General features: G+C 35.8%; 1 pseudogene; it reads right to left on the minus strand.

Annotated features, from left to right (window-relative positions):
* Positions 1-2,566: 2,566 nt before the first annotated feature.
* Positions 2,567-3,156, minus strand: LOC149145197 (protein DMP6 pseudogene; annotated as a pseudogene).
* Between the last annotated feature and the right edge of the window lie 14,589 nt (positions 3,157-17,745).

A 17,745-nucleotide genomic window follows, 5' to 3' on the forward strand; every position in this document is an offset into this window, starting at 1 on the left:
TTGTCAACTCTTTGATTATTGTTGAAGCTTCTGTAGTTTCTTCCACTTGCACGTTCATGCTCTTACCAGCCATCTTTATGACCACCATATCTTCCACTTCGTCCTCTGCCTCTCGATCTACTTCTGTCAGACCTCTATCTCTTGAAATAGAAACCTAACTTTTGAAAGCAGTCTCTAAAGTGAAATCCTTATTTCTATCTATCCTTGCCTCATGCGATAGAAGTGATCCCATCACCTCATCAACTGTTAATGATGCCAAATCCTTGGACTCTTCTATGGCTGCTACCACAACATCAAATTTGGTAGACAAAGATCGGAGGACCTTTTGAACCACTCTTTGATCTTTTATATCATCACCATAAATATTTAACTGATTTATGATAGTTATGACCTAATTCATGAAAGAATCGATGTCCTCTGTCTCCTTCATCTGCAGACTTTCAAAATCTCTCCTAGTATTTTGCAACTTAATAATATTGACTTTGGCCATACCTGTATAGTTTGTCGCCAAAAGTATCCCATGATACTTTTGTTGAAGACATGATCATAATCTCTTGGAACATTGCTCGGTGCACTCCCTGCTGAATAAGTTGCAACGCATGTGCATTATTCTTCTATTCCTTCTTCCATTGTTCCCTCTCTATATTACTAAGAGCTTGTTTTTCTTCTTCGTTCTTAGGATCTAAAAACCCAAACTTGACATAATCCCAAACATCATTTTCCTGCAACATGGTCTCCATATTAATGGCCCACACATCATAATCCTTCTCTGTAAACAGTGGGAACTGGGGATGGAAATTTGAGAAAGACATCTTTCTTTAAAAATTTCTCTTCACAATTTTTTTTTCTTATAATAAGCTTTTTCAAAAATTCCTTTTCAATAAAACCCTAAGTTTTTATTTTATATATATATAAAAAACACAAAATAAATCATTGAATTGAGGCTTCTATGATCCATAATATTTATAAGAAGGACTTTGTCGTAAATCACATAAAGAGAGACATTTGTCGACGCGTTTCGAACCAACCAGTCCTGATGATGAGCCACACTGGTGGTTCGAAATGCATCGACGAATGTCTCTCTTTATGTGATTTACACCGAAGTTCTTCTTATAAATAAAATAAATCTTTTTCAAAAAAAATTTAATTTATAAAGTTTCCAAAACCTTTACATAAAGAAATATTTTAATGAAACCCTTTGTTTTTAACGTGCTCTCTTTTTAATAAGAGACTTCCCACTTAGTAAAGTCAACGTATATAAATCTCTCATATGAACCTTTGAGACTTTACAGTACTCCTTATAACTTACTCCTTTGAGACTTTATGGTACTCCTTTGAAGCGTTAACACATTGTTCACACTAACGTGCTCTTTTGATTAATTTGAATTTGTGCTAACATCCCTCACGAAAGCAAAGTGTCGTGTTAGTGTGGTAATACTATGTAGTTATATCAATCTGGATACATGAAAAAGTGCGCATTGTGAACAAGACTCAGTTGAATGCGATATAACGCCTTGTAGATAATTTACAGGATGTGTTAATGCTCAAACACCATGAGAAAAATTACATTTCTCCGCTCACATGCATTGCTGCTAATCCATTCTCCCTCCCTCTGATACCAATTTGTTGGAAAGTTAGAGGAGACAAAGCATGAATTTATACACAAAATAGGAGTTGTGGCTCTTCTATTGATCACAAAAAACATGGAGATAAAAATGAACTCGATGAAGGGTATTTAACCTTTTCCAACTAGCTAATTACCTAAAATATCTTGACATGCAACCACATGCAATCACACACTCAAAGTCATCTAACACTTAACTCGACTTGAATCAACACTCAAACACTCAACCACCTAATCACTCAGTTAACTGACTCTCTATGTTTAGGCAACTCCTCATGTAAGAGTACTTATCTTATTTTAACAAACTTGGGAGTTGAATTGGAAAAACCTGTGAAATTTCCATTGTCGGTAAAAACAAGTTAGATATTCGTTCATTGACCATTGCTTTGCTCTAATCAACTAAATTTGTAACAGAGTGAATTTGTAATAGGTCCTTGGAAGGAAAATCTCATAAATCAATGAAATACATGAGTCAATTTATATAGAGAGTATAGCAATCCGACCAATCAAAAGAGATAACCTATATATAAATTGCACACATCCACCAAAAAAAAATGCTTACTACATATGACGACTAATTTAGAATGGTGAACGTCAAATTTAAGTTTTCAATTTTCTTTTATAGGTCATGTTTAAAATTTTTTCTTTTTAACCTTATCATACGTCTAAAAAGTAAAAAAAACGTTCTATGTAACATCAAATTCCTGGTTGGAGATATACAACAAATCCATACATATGCTTTGATAGAGTTGCAAGCTCTTCATTATTTGACATCTCCATCACATAAATTCCACTGCAGAAGCCATGAATAGCAAGAACCCACGCTAAATCCATGGACGGAGAGTGTAACATTCTTGGAACTAGTAGTACATCCAATCGAACTTTAATTAGATCTTGCATATATGCAATAATAACTAATTGCTATAGAAGGGTTACTTCATGTTAACTTGCAGTGGGATATCCAATCCCATGGCATTTCAAAGGAAACTTAACAAAGACCATACTACAAACAGTCCCAAATGCAATCCAAAGGCTACGACCAACTTCTTTTGGTCCTCTTGAGCATCCGCATAGTAATAGCCCACTATGTTGGGATCCATGAGGGTGACCGATGCAAACACCAGAACCGATAGCATCGCATGAACAAAATCAAGAAATGTGAGCTTGTATGAAGATAGATCCACCGTCCTGTTGATATCTGGGTTAATCGTCCACATCCCACTTCTGGTGGCGATCTCGTGGTATAATGTCCCATCCTTTGCCTTGTAACTGTCAATGAATGAATTGAGGAAGCAAGAAATTCCGCAGACGCCCAACAGAAAGATGGTCAAGTATTTTTTGAAGCTGTAGTAGTGGCCTCCGTTGGTTAAAATCGGTGACAGAATTTGGAAAGCAAGAACGGTGGTAGTGGGAAGCAATTTAATGAGATTAGCTGTGCTCGTGAAAGTCTTCTCCACTCTATTCTCTGTGATTGATTTTTTTGGGACCTCGATTGAGAATGGCCTAGCTGAATCGCCTAATCTCACATCCATTGATTAACCCACTTAATTATTGCCCAACTGATTCTAAAAGTCTTTGTAGATCGCAATTAGAGATTCAAGGAAGTAGATGATTTGTAAGGATCCGAAAGCCTCTGTAGATCGCAATGAGAGATTAAAGATACCACATGATAATTTATAAGGATCTGTGACCTTATCTCGACTATTGATTTGCCGAATATTTGACAATCAACTTCCAATATCAGAGTATATGGTTTTCTTGATTTCTAATTCCTTTCTATAAATGAATGAAGATAAAAATTGGTTAAGCGTGTAGAAATAACTCTATGTGATCATAATCTCCTATATTCATCACTGGGGGGAGAGAGTTTTTAGCGTGTCAGAGTTTATTTTTGTGACCTAAACTTTCTTATCATATGTCGTGCATTAAATGTTTAAAATGACAACTTTAGGTTAGATTCCCTGTGGGACTCACTTGTTGGAAAGGCGGAGGAGACAAAGCATGAATTCACACATAAAACACGAGTTGCTGATGTTCTATTGATCACACACAAAACATGATGATTACAATGAACCTGGTGAAGGATATTTAAACCTTTTCGACTAGACGCTTGCTTAAAATACCTTGACATGAAACTACATGAAATCACACACTCAAAGTCATCTATCACTTAACTCAACTTGACTCAACACTCAAACATTCAACCACTCAATCACTTAGTTAACTAAATATCTATGTTTAACCAACTCCTCATGCAGGAGTAATTATCTTATTTTAACACTCCGCCTTAATTACCACTGCTAAACTAAACCATGACTCATGACAACTCAAACATGCCTGGTGGTCTATGTCTCAGCTAGGCTTAAAACACCCAAGTTTCTTATATGAAACTCAAACACATCTTGTGCTAATGACTTAGTAAATATATCAGCCAATTAATCACTAGATTTACAAGGCTTCAAGTGAACTTCTCCATTTCTCACAAGTTCTCTAATAAGTTGATATCTAGTATCGATATGCTTGCTCTTCTGATGAAACACACTATTCTTGGATAGTGTAATCGCTAAGGTGTTGTCACAATATATTGTTGTTGATCCTTGTTGTTTCTTATTGAGTCCATCAAATACTCTTCTTAACCACACTACTTGACATGTTGTTGATGTTTTTGCTACATATTTTGCTTCTGTTGACGAAAGTGTCACAATGGGATGCTTCTTAGATGCCCATGAAATCACACCTGAACCAAGGTGGAACACAAAACTAGAAGTGCTCTTCCTATCATCCAAATATGTTTGCAAAATAGCTATCTCTGTATCCAATCAAATCCTTCCTTTTTGTGCTTGCATACATAATGCCACAATCTCTAGTTCCTATTATGTATCTCAGAATTCGTTTTCCCACACTCCAATGTGTGTCTTTTGGAGTCTCCATAAATCTGGAAATCAAACTCACTCCTTACATGATATCCGATCTTGTAGCTGTGAGATACATGAGGCTGCCAACCAATCTTTCAAATAGAGTTGGATTGACATATGATCCTTCATCAGCCTTGCTTAACTTTGTACTTGTTGCAACTGGTGTACGGACAGGTTTGCAATTTTCCATCCTGAATCTTTTCAACAAATATTTGGAATATTTATTTTGACAAATGAAAATTCCTTTTTCAGATTTCTCAACTTCTATGCCAAGAAAATATTTCACAAGATCAAGATCTATCATCTCAAATTCTTTCATCATGGCTGCTTTAAATTCATCTATCTCAAAATCACCTGTAAAAATCATGTCATCAAAATATAAGCAAACAATGAGAATCTATCCATGCTCCTTTACCTTTGTGTACAAGATAGGCTCAATGTTGCTTCTGCAAAATCCATTATTTATCATGTAGCTGTCAATTTTACTATACCAAGCTCTAAGTGCTTGCTTTGGTTCATAGAGCGCTTTCTTCAACTTGTAAACTTTCTCTTCATTAATTTCAACTTCATATCTTGGAGGTTGCTGGACATAAATTTCTTCTTCTAGAATTCCATTCAAGAAAGTTGATTTCACATTCATTTGATATAATTTCCACTTGTTCTGAGTTGCTGTGGCTAGAACTGCTCTTACAGTATCCAATCTGGCTACCGGAGAAAATGTTTCTCTAAAGTCTATTTCCGGTTGTTGCGAGAATCCTTTTGCTACATGTCTAGCTTTGAATCTATCAATTTCACCTTTCTCATTCAACTTTGTCTTATACACCCACTTCACACCAATTAGATTTTTGTCCTTTGGCAAATCAACCAAATCCCATGTGTCATTCTTTTCAATAGCTTCAATTTTTTCACCCATGTCGTGCACCCAATTTTCATCTTTGATTGCTTCTTCAAACGAAGAAAGTTGGAATGACAAAAATGAAAAATTTGGACTAACATCCAAATCAACATAAATATCTTTCAAACTTCTCATCTTTCTCTTATCATTGCTTGATTCATCACCTCATTGATTGCTGGGAGAATCTTGATCTGTTGATCTGCTTGAGGATCCATGCTGCTCTAAAAATCTTGGAGTCCTTATTGGTGTGACTTTGTTTGGTGTCTTCACTTGCGATTCTTGCTGCTCCTTTTCTGCTACATCATCTTCTTCCATTAGTGGCACTTGTGCATCAACTGTTTTGTCTACAGTTTCATTCCATGACTCTTATTCCTTGAACACAACATCTCTGCTAATTATTCTCTTCTTTGTGACAGGGTTATACAATTTGTAAGCTTTTGATTGCTCACTATAACCAATGAATATGCATTTTTCACTTTTATCATCCAAATTTCCTCTTCGCTCCTTAGGCACATGTGTATAAGCTACACATCCAAATACTCTGAGATGAGATACGCTGCAATAGATACCTGATGATGCTTATTCGTTACACTCTTTGTAGGAGATCTATTGATCACATAAATAGCACATGAAATTGCTTCTGCCCAATACTCATTATACAAGTTTCTGCCTTTCAACATGCTTCTTACCATATTCATAATTGTCCTATTCTTTTTCTCTGCTACACCATTCTGCTGCGGTGTGTACCTAGTTGTAAACTGTGTTCTAATCCCATGTTGTTTGCAGTAATCATGGAATGCCTTCGAGTCATATTCTCCACCACGATCTGACCTCAATACCTTGATCTGTCGATCACTTTGGTTCTCTACTAAGGCTTTGAATTCTTTGAACTTTGCAAAAGTTTCAAACTTCTGCTTCAAGAAGTAAACCCAAGTCTTTCTATTGTAGTCATTAATAAAAGTGAGGAAGTAGCAACTTCCACCAATTGACTGTGTCCTCATCTATCCACACAAGTCTGTATGCACTAGCTCAAGAGGTTTCTTTGCATTGTATGCAGCTCCCTTTGGAAAAATTTCCCAATGTTGTTTTCCCAAGATGAAACACTCAAAAGTACTAGCAGGCTCTTTGATGGGAGGTAATCCTCTGACCATCTGTTTCTGTTGCAATAATCTTAAAACAGAAAAGTGCAAGTGTCCAACTCGAAAGTGCCATAACCAATGATCATCAGAACATGCAATTGTAAAAGAATTCACTTGACCACTGTAATTCAAAATTAGAGGAAATAGTTTGCTCCTCATCATCTCCACCTTTGCTATCACTTGCTTGCTTGGGGGCTTGTCATATATAACACATTCTTGACCTTGAAAGATAACTCTGTATCCTTTCTGTGTCAATTGACCAACACTTAACAAATTGTGTTTGAGACTAAGAACATAATATACCTCTAAGATTGTCTTCGGCTCCCCATGCTTGGTCAGAATGTTGACCACTCCTTTGTCATCTACTTCCACGGTCTTGTCAGTCCCCAACTTTACCTTTTCTTTCACAAATTGATCAAAATTTGCAACCAAATCCTTGTTTCTTGTCATGTGGTTACTACAACCACTGTCTAATAGCCACACACTAGCAGAAGGTTCATGCATGGTATGGAAAGCTAGAAACATGGAGTTAGTACTCTCTATAGTGACATTAGCTCTCTGGTTCCCTTGATCAACGATCTTTTTCCTGCAATCACGATCATAGTTACCAAATTTATTGCAATAATGGCATCTCACCTTTGATTTGTCAACTCGTTGATTATTGTTGAAGCTTTTGTAGTTTCTTCCACTTGAATGTTCATGCTCTTCTCGGCCATCTTTCTGACCACCATATCTTCCACTTCGTCCTCTGCCTCTCAATCTACTTCTGTCTCAGCCTCTGTCTCTTGAAATGGAATTCTAACTTTTGAAAGCGGTCTATAAAGTGGAATATTTATTTCTGTCTATCCTTGCCTCATGCGATAGAAGTGATCCTATCAACTCATCAATTCTCAATGATCCCAAATCCTTGGCTTCTTCTATGGCTGCTACCACAAGATCAAATTGGGTAGAAAAAGATTGGAAGACCTTCTCAACCACTCTTTCATCTTTTCTATCTTCACCATAAATCTTTAACTGATTTACGACAGTTATGACCCGATTCATGAAAGAATCAATGTCCTCTGTCTCTTTCATCTGCAAACTTTCAAAATCTCTCATAGTATCTACAACTTAACAATATTGACTTTGGCCATACCTTTATAGTTTGTCACCAAAGTATCCCATGCTACTTTTGCTGAAGACGTGATCATAATCTTTTGGAACACTACTTGGTCCACTCCCTGCTGAATAAGCTGCAATGCATGTGTATTCTTCTTCTTGTCTTTATTCTATTGTTCCCTCTCTATATTATTGAGAGCTTGTTGTTCTTCTTCGTTCTTACGGTCTGAAAACCCAAACCTGACATAATTCCAAACATCATGTGCTTGCAACGTGGTCGCCATCTTAATGGCCGACACATCATAATCTTTGCCTATAAACCATGAGAATTGGCACTGGAAATTTGAAAAAGTCATCTTTCTCTAAAAAAAAATTCTCTTCGGGAAAACCTTAAATTTTCTTTTTTAATAAACTTTGCAAAGATTCTTTTTCAAAACAAAATCTCCCCTTCAAAAAATTCCTTTTTAAAAATAAAACCCTTTTTAATATAAAAAATATTTATATATATAAAAAACTCTTTATAATCACTATTTCAAAAATCGTAAGATAAAACCACCGTGAGAAAATGGTACCCACTTCGCTATATTGGTTTGGAAAAAATCACGTGACTTTTAAAGCCTATGTTTCGACTTTCAAACACGTTGACTCGGAATTGAGTTTCAGCAAACACTGACTACTCTGCTAGAAGGATTATCGACTCGAGATTACGGAGGGGCAGCGAAACAATGCTTTCGACTTCCTCACACTGCTGTGCTCTGCAATCTGCGGCTGCAGGCTTTCTTACTCCTTCGACATTAATTGCCGCGTTAGTCCTTTAACACTTCCAATCACAGATGGAATCTGCAAAATATGAATTTCTCTCCTCTCACACAACCTACTGTAAATCTGTTCTCCGTATCTTTTTGTAACCTCTCTCTGATATTAATTGGTTGGAAAATTGAAGGATACAAAGTATGAATTCACACATAAAATATGAGTTATTATTTTTTTATTGATCACACAGAAAATATGATGATTACAATAAATCTAGTGAAATGTATTTAAAACTTTTTGACTAGACACTCGTCTAAAATATTTTCACATAAAACTATATGCAATCACACACTCAAAATCATCTATCAATTAACTAGACTTGACTCAACATTCAAACACTCAATCACTTAATCAACTCTCCATATTGACCCAATCAAGAATAATTATCTTATTTTAACCCAAAAAAAATTTCAATTGAATTTTCTAAAGTAAACCGATTTGTAATGGAACAACCCATATTGAAGCAAAAGAAACGCGAATTTTCTATATACGCTTAGGTGCTTCTATTGTGAAATATTTTAGTAGTATGAGCAATCCTTTTCTTCAACGGGTCAGTGGTATGGATATACACGGCAGAGTGTAGTGTAAGTACACTACAAGCAACAGAGTGTGGTGGGTGACTTAACAGACCCTCGTCTTCCTTCATATAGGGCTTCAGAAAAAGAAAGTTGCCAGTTAATTTATACCAAACACGATGGATCCAACCGACAAATCTGTTCAGGAGCCTGTGAGAAATGGAAGCGTGAAATTTGCGGAGTTTTGAGATTGATTTTTCGGTTTCATAACCGGAATCCATCCGTTTCAAGAAATCTTGCGCGTTCGGATCAAAGAGAAACCGTGTGGAAATCTGAGAAGCGAAAGCAGCTCACTAATGTTGTGGAGTTGTACACAACATATTCTGGGTAGTTATCACCGACAATAATGTAAACGTTTCCTGGAGATGTGTTTTCTACTATTTAGTTCAGATACCATAACCTGATAGCCATTAATTTTCATCCTCTGCATAATCCAATTTCAGGTCTAGAATTCACTGTTGACTCACTCTCTATATCCAAAAAACCATCCATTTTGGTCGTTTGTTTGACCGTTCAGGTAAGTATCGTTTCTCTCCCTGTTGGCTGGCCTCGTTTCAAACCTATATCTGGGAACAAGGGATTGTTTCTCCCTTGGTAATACATGGAGAGTTTTTTTGCCCTTGGTTTTATTCCATGTCATTCCTTTTGTCCGAAGTATCCGATGTGCACAGGGATTTATTTTTTCTCCGGATTCATCTAGCGTGTGTCGGAGAAACTAATTCCAAGTAACTGTGTCGACATCTCTCAATATCTGTGTCGAACTCTCTCAATATCAGTCATCGTGTATTGGAGAGACTAATTCCAAGTAACTATGTCGACATCTCTCAATACCGGTCATTTCTAAGTAGGCAAAACAGGATTTAGACAACTTCCTGCTGGAATAACACTACTATGACTATGCATAATAGTCCAATGGTTTTATATTTCAATGGAAAGTTGGGACTCAGTTTAGTGGGATAATTCTGTTTATATTTGACAGAGAAAGCTATAAAGTTAATTTAATTTGATTTTTAAGAGTTAAGTGTAATAAAGTATTTAGACAACCTCCTGACCAAATAACACTACTATGACTATGCATAATAGTCTTATATATTTAGATTTCAATAAAACGTTGGGATTCAGTTCAGTGGGATAATTCTGTGTATATTTGACAAAGAAAGTTATAAAGTTAATTTAATTTGATTTTTAAGAGTTAAATGTAATAAATAGGTAAATTTATTATTTTTTCGAGATTCTTATTTCTGTATTTTTAAGTTCTTTAATTTTGTTTTTCTAATTAAATTTTATATAAATTAAAATTATTTTATCTTAATGATTTAAAAATAATATATAATTATTAAAAAATTAAATATTTTTATAAATATATATTTTAATATTTTAATTTAAAAAAAAAAATTATTATTATAAAAAATTGTAAAAATAAAAATATTAGTAATTTTAGTGATAATATATGGTCTATGTTCATTAGGCCAGGGTTAAATTCTTATAAATCAGCCCAGGGTTAAATTCTTATAAATCAAAAGATGTAGTTTCAACTTACATTTTTATTTTTGACGTTCAATTTCTATTTCTTTAGATGCACCACTAGTCTTATAAACTAATGTAGTACTAATGTACTGTACTAGAGGAAATAAAAAATAATTTACAGTCTTAAAGTAAGTTTTTTTTGTTTTTTTTTTTTATATTAAACTAACATGAGTGTAGGTTTTTTTTGTATCCAACTAACATAAGTGTATGATTTTTTAAATTATTTTTGTTTGTTAAATATGATTTATTTTACTTTGTAATTTTTATTTTTTTTAATTACTATCAAAGTAATTTAAAAAGCAAGGATATTGGCGAAAAAAATATTTGGTATTATTATGGTAAATCATAAGAAGCCTATGACGTCTATGAATTATATTTACGTTGATCCCTTTTTCTTTCTCGTAGTTGAAGACACTATTTTGTTTTCAAGATTAATGATTTGATTAATATTGAATAGGGAGGGCTCGTTCACCTGGCTACTTACAACAGACCGGGAAAGCTCAAAGAGACCATTTGAAAGAGAATATTACTCAAAGTTTTCCCGTTAAATTTTTTAAGAATCGTACCAAATATATTTCAAAATAGACATGGCATATTGGATAACCAACCAAGTAAAAAGAGAAGAGTAAATTTTGAAAATTTACTAATAAATAGTCAAAATTTATGCACATTTTTTTGTGATGTAGAGATTGTAAATCCAAGATAGTTAAACGTGGACTTTGAAAAAACACAATTTACAAATTATAAGAAGTCTGACCCTTAAATTTGATTTACCCATTCTTAGGATTGAAGAATCCAAAAATTTGACATTACATTCTATTGAATAAATGAGTCTCTAGAACTCATTTTTCTTGAACCTGGATTGAAATTGTAAACATGCATTGAAATTGAAACTATTACAGCTGGAATTAATGATTAAAAAATACTCTCCGATGGAGGATCTTCATCAAATAAAATTCAAGGTAGAGGAGGACCTAGAGGCAAAGGAAGAATGGCCAACGACGAGGTTTGAAGAATTTTAAGGTAAAAAAAAGGTTTTAGATAATGAGTACAGTAAATATATGGCAAGGAATAATAAGTTATTAACTTCAGTGAATTAGTGCAATTGCAAATAAAGTTTAAAAACTATATAACGCATAGGTCATGAAGAAGGGCATTGTCTCAATCCAGTCAAAAGGTGAATATTCAGATATTCATTATACACATCATCATCTTTATATATTGCATTTGATTTTTTTTTGAAAGCATGTATGTTATCATAAAGCCAGTAGCAATACAATGATTATAGGGATGCAGATAATAAACATTCACATGTTTCTGGCAGCACTTCCAAGTGAAATTCCTTGAACCAAAACAATCATTTTCGATATGTCAAGTGATCTCGTGTAGAGGGTTTTACACGGAAAATGCTATTTCCAACCCCATAGCCTCATTAATGCGGGGCTACATGTGCAGGAGATAGCCACCTCGCGTTTAGATAATAAAAAAAAAACGGCGTAGTACCCACCTCGCGTGTTATAAACTCCTATCTCCTGTGCATGTAGCCCCGCATTAATGAGGCTATGGGGTTGGAAATAGGAGTTGCCGTTTTACACCAGAACTCCGCTTAATTACTAGTGCTAACATTTTCAATTAATGTAACTAATCTTCATTGTGGTTAGGCGTGGAGACAATGAAGAGTCGCGACGTGACGGTGAAGTGTGCGCAGATCTGTTTTTGTGATTTGGAGTGACGTGTGGCCTCCTCCAGGAATTTTGTTTGGCAACTTGTACAACTGTCTGTTTTTTGTGATTTGGCATGCCGTGTGGCCTCACACGGTTGCATGTTCTGAAAAGTCTGATTGTATTGGAATCGTCTAACCAGAATCTCATCAATCTGTCATCGTGGTTGAAGAGCCGAGACAGTGAGAGGGTATTCCACTGTGTTGGTATCACTACTATACTACGGTTATTTTTATGACATTTTTGTTGACAAAAAGAAATTTTTTGTTATTGAATTGAGGCTTCTGTGATCCATATCAGGTTTATAAGAGATTTTTGAGCGTAAATCACAAGATTTGTCATTTGTCGAGGCTTTTCGAACCAACTAGTATGGTTCATCCACGCGTTTCGAAATCTTTTGTTTTAAAATGTTACATTTTATTTTAGTTATTTTACATTAAAATTTAATATCAATTGAATTATTTTAAATATAAAATTTAAGACAAAAATAGTTTGAGACAAACATTTTAGGACAAAACTTTATATTTAAGACAAAAACATATTCACACTTCCTTATTTTATTTATGTTTTCATTTTAAAGCTAAATAAGTGAGACCCATAGCTTCCGTGTTAATTGTTTTTAATATTATTTTATGAAAGTATTCTAAAAATATGAAAAAATACCTAGAAAATGAAAAACGTTCATATTACATAAATATTTATTTATTTATTTTAAGGTTGAAATTTCAATATTTTTTAGCAGCAACACTAAAAACTAATTTTTTGTGCAATAAACATGAAAAAAACACCTCTAAAACTAAAAGTGTTCATGTTGCATCAACACCATTTTTTTTCTTTTTCTTTTTGCATTAAAATTCCATTTTTCAAAACAATCGCATTAAAAACAAAAAAAATTATGCAATAAGCATGAAAAAACACCCCGAAATCCCCGAAATCGAAAATTGTTGATGCTACATGAACAATATGTTTTGGTTAAAATTCCAACATTTTTTAGCCATGGCATTAAAATAAAATATCCTAACTTCTAAAAACCTTAAAATTTCAATAATTTCGATGACAGTGTAAAACATAATATATCATGACTACTGAAAACCTTAAAATTTCTACATTTTTCTATCCATGGCATTAAAGATAAATATCACAACTTTCGAAAAACTTAAAATTTCAATGTTTTTGAGCCACTGGATTAAAATTAAATATCATGAGTAAAAAACATCAAATTTTCATCCTAACATTCCAACTACAACTAAAAGAATACCATAAAATTGACATGCAATGGGATGGACCTGACTTGTTGTGATGACCCCGGGAAAAGTGTAAATATTTAAATCTTACTGCGGTAAAAGACAGAATTAAGTTAACGATGGAAGATTGTTTGTTTTTTTAAAAAAAAAAAACCTTAGTAGTATTTCTTGCTATTTTACATGTGCACTAAAAGAATAACTATTCCAATAAAGAAAATACTTATGATAGTATTGGCAACTCTCAGGAGGGATTTGGAAAAAGAAAGTCAGTTATCAAAACTGAAATAACCACCTTCCCTAACTGGAAGGGTCTCCAGGGAAAAGGGGAGGGGTTGGCAAAACTCTAGTCTGTAGAGACAAGCAGAGAGAGAAAAAAAAGAGGGAAAAAGAAAACCCAAATAGACTAAGTCTGGTAAGGATCAGATAGTCGAGCACAAAAGTGCAGCCTTGCTGTGGATAGAGATCCAGCGAGAGGAAGCTTGGGGGGAGACCCTGGTCCCGGAGGACAGGTCTCATGGATGGGCGGTTAAACAAGCTATGCATAGAATCTGCAAATGATTTACTAAGAGATTAAAGTACTGGCGGTAACCAAGTAAGTACACTAAACCTTAAGCATCTGAAGTTATCTGTGTTATACAGGACATTGTTTCTCTGAAAATGCAAATGTTATTATTGCTGTACTAAGAGGTCTGCAATGACTATGGTCTCAGTACAATAAACTGTAACACTAGTACTCGGAACAGAAAAAGTAAGAACAATGCGGGACAGAAAACCTGGCTGTATAGGTAACGGCCACGATTAGTAACGCATTCAGAAAACAGAGTTAAGGTTAAAACCCCGACTGTGAACAGGATGGTAGAAAACCACCTATCATGGGTAGTTTTTAAGAAAGGAGGGTTTGTCGATATTAAGAGAGGTTACCAACACTAGATTAGCGAAGTGGAATGACGACAATAACCATGACCCAAACTTATAACACAAAAATAGTATCCTTCCGAGAACTGTACCGAGCTCAGGAAATAAGAGAGGTCAAGAAAAAGAATAAAAATTAACCCTCAGAGCCGGGTAAGCTCCCGCAGTATGGAATGAGCGCCGCATTCATTATATGCATGGCGAATACCCGAATGGGTGAAGTACACCTGCAAATGGGACCGCACACCCGGAAAACCAAGCAAAAACTCAAGAGCAGGAATCGAAGCTTAACGAGTTATCTTTCAAGTCATTTAAAAGAGAACCGAACAACCACTAAATTGTTACAAGGAACTAACTCCTTTAAAGCGAAACTGATACACAAAAGCCATCTCTTTAAAAGAAACAGTGACATAAAATAACGAGTGCCGTGATATATATTAAACGATTTACAGTGAAGCATATATATAACGAGTTGCAGTGAAATGTATATATGTATTTACCAAGTTAGGAGACCGATTTAACATCCAGACTTGCTGGTAGAAACATAAAGGACCAATCATTCTCTTGCATACAGAAGGCACAAGGTCGAGACGACCAAAACATCTATTATACCGAGATGCATGCGTAAACACTTACAGGCATGTCACAAAAGACCTATTAAACAAGCGATTCAGAACATAGGTAAACCCTTATCTTAACACCAGAAGAACAGTTATTACATTCCAGAACGGAGATCTACATTGCAAATCTGGCAGCGTTCGAACTACAACATCCATATAAACCCTTTTAAAACAGAGTAAGATACTCGCAATTGATATGAGAATATAAACATAGAATATAAGTCAAATAGAAACGGCCGCAAGGCTATAACGGTCCTGTTCCAGAACAAATGGGCCTAGAAACCCAACATATATAACCAGAAGAGTCACGTGTGAAGTTTAATTCAAAGATTAAATACAATATACAGTCTTAACTACAATACATCAGAGATGGAACTACAGTCTCATAAACTGAAAGCTTTCCAACCCAGAACCGTTGGAAGCGTTAGGGTTACTTCAGAACCCATATCATGAAACCAAGACAAATTGGAGCAGGACATTGTAGAACCTCTCGTCGCCATCTGCGTCCAACCATGTAAGAGTAAGGTTGGGGCTTCGATCAGGCGCAGGGGTAACCCTCTGCCGACAGATGGATGATCAAAACGAAGGCACACTTAACCGGATTAAAACACATACAACAAGCGGAGAGCCGAAGGGTCGTACCTGTAGTAGTTGTCGGCATGTGATAACCCTGAGGAAGACCTCCTCGCCGAGTCAATCTCAGAGGCGGATATCTACATTAAGCAATAAAATGGCAGAGGAAATCGTTAGTCCTATTTTCTTAAGAAGAAAAACCAAAGAATAAAAAAAAAAACGATAAACTCCAAGGAACTAAATCCATTTACAGGCGACTGTAACACTCACCAGGTCATTTAGGAAATTTATAATACAGGATGGAAGCTCAGCGATGAGGATGCGCGCTGGCGGAGAGGGTAGGAGTTCACTCGGCGCAAAATCGTCAAACAATCCCACCAACTGTGGCGGGGTGGAGCAGAGAGCCGCAGAATCGCTGAGTTATGCCGGAAAGCCCGAAGAGTCGGGAAGGGGTAGTCTTATATAGCATCACTTACAGAAGAGGAGTCGAGGGGGCATCTCCACCCTCCGATTCAACCCAGAGCATCCCTACCGTAGGTTGAGGCGGCAACACGAAAGAAAACAAGCGGGAGTTCTTCACCTTGAACCACACACCCCTTCACGTGATCAGGCCGGCGAAATTTATTGCCGTGTCCATATGTCCACTGCGGATGGTGCCAGCGAAGCTGGCAGTCAGAGCTTTCTCGATATGCCCAATGCCACAGCACTTAGACTATGCGATATGGGTTTCACATATGGAGAGGGGCAATACATATGGTTTAAATATTATAACATATATAAACAACATCAGCCGCGAATGTAATTTAATACCAAGAGCTATAACGACAATGGTGTTGTACCTTTACCATAAAAAAAAAAAAAATTATGTTTAATTTATGGGTTGGGAACGTGAAAATTGGTATCAGAGCGGAGGTTTTCATACTGTGACCTCTGGGACGAGCTTTAACATGTTAAATTATGGAAGGAAACACAGTGATTTGTTCTTTTTCTTTCTTCCCTTTTGGTTACTAAGATGTACAAATAACTAATAGTGTTGAATATTTACTGACTCTATTTTAGGCAAAAAGAAAAAGAAAAGAACAACAGTGAGACGCTAGACAAGTGGCAGTAATTATGCAGAGAGCTAGCAGTGCTCCGCACAGAACCATAGCAGGCCAGGAACCTGCAACAAATCCTAGGAGTAATCTAGAGCTGTGGGTACAGCTTGGCGAAGAGACACGGAGCACAAATTTACCCATATTAGAAACAGTTCAAGAACTAAAAAATGAGATGGCTCGGTTGCGAGAGGATAATGCACGATTGACTATGGAGCAAGAAAGAATCTTAAAAAGTTTGTCTGAAAAGTAGAACCAGCCATTAGTCAATCCCAGTGCTGAACAACAGAGAATGACGGAGGAGCAACATTACCAAGCAGAACCTGAAAAATCAGAAGAAAGAGAGGATGAATCTGATAATTCATCTGAACAGTAGACCTCAAAACATCAAAGAGTGGAGCTACAGGGAGAATTTCGAAAGATTAAGCCCCCACACTTTGATGGGGAACAAGAGGAAGCAACAGAAGTATGGCTAATTAACATGAACAAATATTTCTAGCTGTATGAATACGACCATAACCTGAAGGCACGATTAGCCATCTTTCAATTACAAGGGAAAGCAACTCTGTGGTGGGAGGAGGTCAAAATCGTTAAGGGGGTAAGCGAACGAACCATCACATGGGAAAAGTTTCAGAAATACTTCAAAGAAAGATATTTGACCGAGTGCTTTTATGATGAGAAGGCAAAGGAATTCCATGATTTGCGGCTGGGACAGTAGACTATGGACGAGTTTATTAATCGTTTCACCTCCCTGCTTCGTTATGTGCCTTACCTTAAGGAAGAAAAAGCCAAGGTGCAAAGATTTGTTAGTAGTTTACCCATGTATATACGAGAAAGGATTGAGTTTGACAATCCCAGGACGATGGATGAAGCGATTCGCAAGGCCAGAATCTGTTATCAACAGAACAAACAGAAAGGGGACGCTTCAAATAGGAAATGGAATGAGAAAATGAGTAATAAAAGTGTTGGAAACAGTAAAGGAAGTCGCAGCGGTT

The sequence above is a fragment of the Pinus tabuliformis genome, chromosome X (genome assembly GCF_031772625.1).
Source record: "Pinus tabuliformis cultivar Carrire ecotype Pingquan chromosome X, CPIR1, whole genome shotgun sequence".
Lineage (NCBI taxonomy): Eukaryota > Viridiplantae > Streptophyta > Pinopsida > Pinales > Pinaceae > Pinus > Pinus tabuliformis.